Raw genomic sequence first — 5,304 nt, forward strand, 5'->3', positions numbered from 1 at the left:
TCAGAAGTAAAAAAAAAAAAAAAAAGAATGCACTGAGTGCTCATATGGACTTAACGTCTTCTACCATCCTTTTGCCAGAAGAAAAGTAGGCCTTGACTAGACTATGTATATTTTTAAGATATATTTTACAGATGAATGTTTGAGTGTTTAATTTTCAAAACAAAAGCCACGATCAAATTTTCAACTCAATGATTATATACAGATGTTGAAAGTCTTTTCCTCAAGGCAGATGGTTACAGTTATCAAGGTGTGGCAGCAGGATATTTGCTCACTAACTGACATCCTGCTGCCAAGCAGCTGTTCAAAGTCTTTTATTTCTTAGTCATCCTGTTTGCAAATTTATAAGATTGGTGTAAAACGACACCAGATATAAAGAAAGTGATGGGATTTCAATAAACAGCTAAACATACCAGGATACATGTAGTAATGCTAGTTGTACTATATCATCATTTACAGTTTGATTGAATCTTGTTTATTTGCCAATTTGATAGATAGATAGATAGATATTTATTGATCCCCAAAAAATGGGAAATTATGGTGTTACAGCAGCAAACATACATTCGTCACACAGAATATTAATAAAAATGAAATACTATTACTATACTAGCATTTAAAACATTTAAATTGGACTAAGTATACTAAAATCAGGTTGTAGCTATGCAGTTAATGTGTATAGTAGAAAAGATATAGAAATTCTGCCCTTGTTTTTCATCACCATTTGTCTTTTAAACTTCAGCAGGATGAAGAGACGCCCTCACAGGAGCGTGAACACAGGACTTCAACATGAAAAACAACCGTGCACTCACTGCACCTATATGCTGCCCTCCAGACTACAGTTTTATACATGCAGCCACATTTATTGCCGTGGACTCTCTTGCATTTAATATATTTTTGATGTGAATTCAATCTTGGCATTTCATTAATTTGATGCATTTCTTTCTTCCCACCACTAGAGGTAGCTTCAAGATTAGAATCTGAAAATAGTGCTTTAGCTCTCATCGATACCCGATATCTCAGCATAATTCATTTTAGTTAGACTAGTTTTTTTTACTGAGAAATCCACATTTAGCAATATTTACTCAGCTACAGAAGTATTTTGTGCAATTTCAGCGGGTCAGAGAAAGAAGATCAGCAAATCAGGAAGTGATTTACTCTGGTTTCTGACTCAGCAAAGGAAATCATATAGATTTTTTGTCATGTGATGCTGAATATAAACACATATTACTAAGCTTTTAAACCCTTTATGAATAGGTATATGTATATATGAAGTATATATAGACTCACTTGTAAAGTTTGATCCTGCTAAATGTATCCTATAAATATGTATAAGTGCGATAGCCACTAAACACATTCTCCTACAATCCCCTTAGCACCTGCACTGCCGGCAGGTGCCTGCTTAGGTAATTCTTTTGTTTTTGGCTGGTGTCCTGAGTCCAGGCAACAATGAGCTGCTAATTACTAATTAGCAGTCTGTTCAGTCCGTACCAAAGCTAAAACAGATGTACCAGCCAAATATCTTTCTGCCAGCCATCTTGTCCCAGCCTCTACACCCAAGACAACATGCCTCTGTGGGATAACAGTGACAGAGCTTAAGATGTTGTAACATGCCATTGTAATGCATGGGGTTGGACAATCTCTAGTCTTGTCACTCTCCATTGGCTCAGTCAGCGGAGTTGTTATCCGGGAAAGCAGAGGCTGAGGAAGGCAGATGACTTTCTCAACAAGAGGACTGAAGCTAAGATAAAAAGCTTATATACTCCCAGGGAATAATGAGTAATGAATCTAAGGCCTTGGCATCTCCTCAATTTAAGAACTGAAGTAAGATTTTGATTGATTTATATCAAGAAAAGCAGTTAAGTCTGGTGGTGATAAAGGACACAAGCAGCAATAAATAAAATGAAATGTCTCACTTCATTTTAACCCGCCTTGTGCCTTTGGAAGCAGTAAAACACATGATAACACACTATAGTAATATGTAAATATAAAGAAATCTTTAGTGCTTAGCAATACTTTCTTTAAAACTACTCTATACTTGCTCCTATTAAGCCTCTAAAACTGATTTATTGTATGAACAATTAATAAATGTTTTCTAACACACTTTGAGATTGTTGATTTGTTTAATTACATATTATTATACATGAATATAGCTATGTTATACTGCGCTATCAAGCAACATTATGACAAATATATTCTAAAATATGGATGAATATCCTCATATTCGCCTACATGTATGTTCTAGTTTGTAGTGTACTATAGACTATGTAGTGTTTAGACAATGCTTATGCATGCTAAATGGGGAAAATAAAATGTTACCAATAAAAATAAACAAAGAAATTTGATGCTTTTATTAACAATATCTGACAAAATCTGACCCCTGAACCTGGCAATTTTGATGCCATGATCTACCTACCGGTGGAGCAGTACAGGGCCACGCTCTTACTTGTTAATAGTTTTCACTGTGAGTCTATAATGCTAGCTAGCTGGCAGGCTCTGCAGTGCTTAGCAGCGATTTTGCAGATTGTACACCCAGGAGGAGACAGGCAGGCAGCTGGGGAGCGATTCTGCTCCATCATTGAAGATGAGTCCCCGGTAAAATAGCAAGAGGGTGAGGAAGCCCATCTTCGATGTGTATTAGGTCACCTGTGTAATAAAATACATGTATGAGTATTAAAATATTGTAAGTGTAATAATGGACAATTTACGGGATAACACATGAAGTCAAGGTGGGGAGGTTGTAACATCTGGAATAGTTTAGTATTTACAGCAGGCCCAAAAAGGATTTAAGGACACGCACACACGCACACGCAAATAAAACACACACACACACACACACACACACACACACACACACGCACACACACACACAAATACGCATCCTTAAATATCTTCACACCTCTGCTGACCTGCCACCTCCTGTCTCCTTTTGACTATTTTTAAATGAGAAATTTCATTATCTATTAAAATGACATATGTGGTGATTTTGGCCATGGCAGGAGTTAACTGTGGGATGAATGTGAGCCCCTGCACACAAACCACCTAATTTACCAGGTAGGCAGGGATAGAGGTTTACACACAGTGCAAAATAGCTTGATTGTGTTTTCACTTTCATGATTAAAAGCGGACTCTGATAATGTTGTAATGCTCAGTGGGTGAAGTACGGCATGATTCACAACAAATCCAATAGCGCAACCTCCACCAAGGCTTTACTGTAAATAGAGAAGTCCATAAAATCAATATCATAAATCAGATATGTCCAGAGCATTTCAGAGTTGCTTGAGATAAGGTGGTGTTTATGTTTTGTCCACTTTATCTCTTGTCTACTTCTGCCCCTGTTATTAACTTCCTCTTTTTTCCAAAATGACGTCCAGCATCCCACAGAGAACTCGCCCAGATCAAGGAGCAACAGTTTCCAGTTGAAATAAAGCACGTCATGGATGCATGGTCCTCGACGTGACCTTTTTAGTTGAGCTGCGATGCACTGTGGATGTAGGATTGGATCCTTTATGATGGATTTCTTTCAGTGTGAGCCTTAAATGTCATAAGAAACAAGAAATGAATGAACAAGAAATTAATGAAAAATCTAGTACCTACATTCTATAATCAATCAGGCAGTAATAAAATGAAAAAAATACAACTTCTAAAAGGCACAGTTAATAAACATGGACATTTTTGCTGTATTACATGTTGCGTAACTTTTTACCTTAAAAAAAACGGCTTCAAAATCCAATTGATGCTACACTGACTTGTAAACAGAACAGTGCGCGATCACGGAAGGCTTGTATGATGTGGACACACCAACAGTGTTGTCGCCATTACTTAGAATTCCTAATGGGGGCGGCAGAAACTACACACCATAGCTTTGATTCTTCACAGTGAAGCTGCGAGGTTCACACACCCTGAACGCAACCAGCCAATTATTCAGGTTACCAGTGGCAAGTATTATTATTCAGTTTACCAGTGGCAAGTAGCCTAAGCTAAGAAGACACAACAACTTAGTTTCTAGTTAATAAGTAATGAATTACCAACTTGGCCAGTTATTTAACCCCCCATTGTCAATACATTTCCCTTCACGCTTTGCTGTCCAGTCATCAATCTGAATATTGCCCGAAAGCAGAGTTTGATTGGAACTCCATTCTCCACTTCATGCTACGTTGGACAGTATGCTACATTTCACTACACGTCCATTATCACTTGATGGTTTAAACAAAACTCTTTGATTGCTATTAATGCTCAACAGACCTACCCTTGGGAGTCCTTCAGTGGCGCACAACACTGTTCATTAACTTCTCTGTCACTCTTGTTATTGTGTGTTTTCTGTTTTAAACTGTGAGCACGGCGGGGGACAAATTCACTGACACGCGTAAGATGGAGGTTGCAAAGACACAAGAATACAAACACATACGGTCTGAAGTTGTTGATTGGTACATGAAAAAAAAGTTTAAAGAACAATAAATTGTGTAAATTGTGTCCTTTATTCAGGACACAAATGGAAGGCTTGTGCAAAAACTAACCCGAGCTGCTGATCGCGTTGCTAGCCACCAAGGGCCGCACGGTCTTCTCGTCCAAGTTTGCCATCAGGCCCACCACCGCTCTGGTGTCCTACGTGCCCAAGAGGAACAGGAACGTGGTGCTGCTGCGCACGCTGCACAAGGGGACACACGGGGACGCGTGGGTCAGCGCCGGCAGGAATACCAAACCCGACATCATCCTCCACTACAACCGCACCAAGGGCGGCCTGGACAACCTGGAAAAGCTCGTCGGCACCTACAGCTGCCGCAGGAAGACGGCCCACGCCGTGTTCCACGACAAGGCGACAAAAAACTAAAATGGACTAAAATGTACCTTGAATCTATTCTGAATAAAACCCCTTTGGGATACTTGTGTGGTGTGAGATGTGAGTAGAAAATATATACAGTACAAGCAAGCGAGAAAAAAGAACGTGAAATTATACACATGAGGGGCCCGGGGACCCGGAGCACAATGCGAGCGTAGTAAACACCCGTCCCCATGACACAAAGGACCATGCAAGGGTTAAAGTGCCCATGTTGTGCTATTCCACAAGTATGCCCTCGTTTAGAAGAAGTCTCCCAGCTAATCCTGCTTTACTGACCAAAGTTGGAGAAAGACTTAACTAGCCAATGTGATCTTACCTTGCTACTGAGCATGTGCGACTCCCAACTAAGATATTATAGAAGTGAGATGTCTCCCTCTGTAGCTATGCAGAGACCTAAACACACAGGGTGAAAACAGGATCTGCAGCAATGTGCAGTACAATCAAAATATGGTGTTTTTTGAAAATGAAAC

The sequence above is a fragment of the Etheostoma spectabile genome, chromosome 16 (assembly GCF_008692095.1).
Source record: "Etheostoma spectabile isolate EspeVRDwgs_2016 chromosome 16, UIUC_Espe_1.0, whole genome shotgun sequence".
NCBI classification, from domain to species: domain Eukaryota; kingdom Metazoa; phylum Chordata; class Actinopteri; order Perciformes; family Percidae; genus Etheostoma; species Etheostoma spectabile.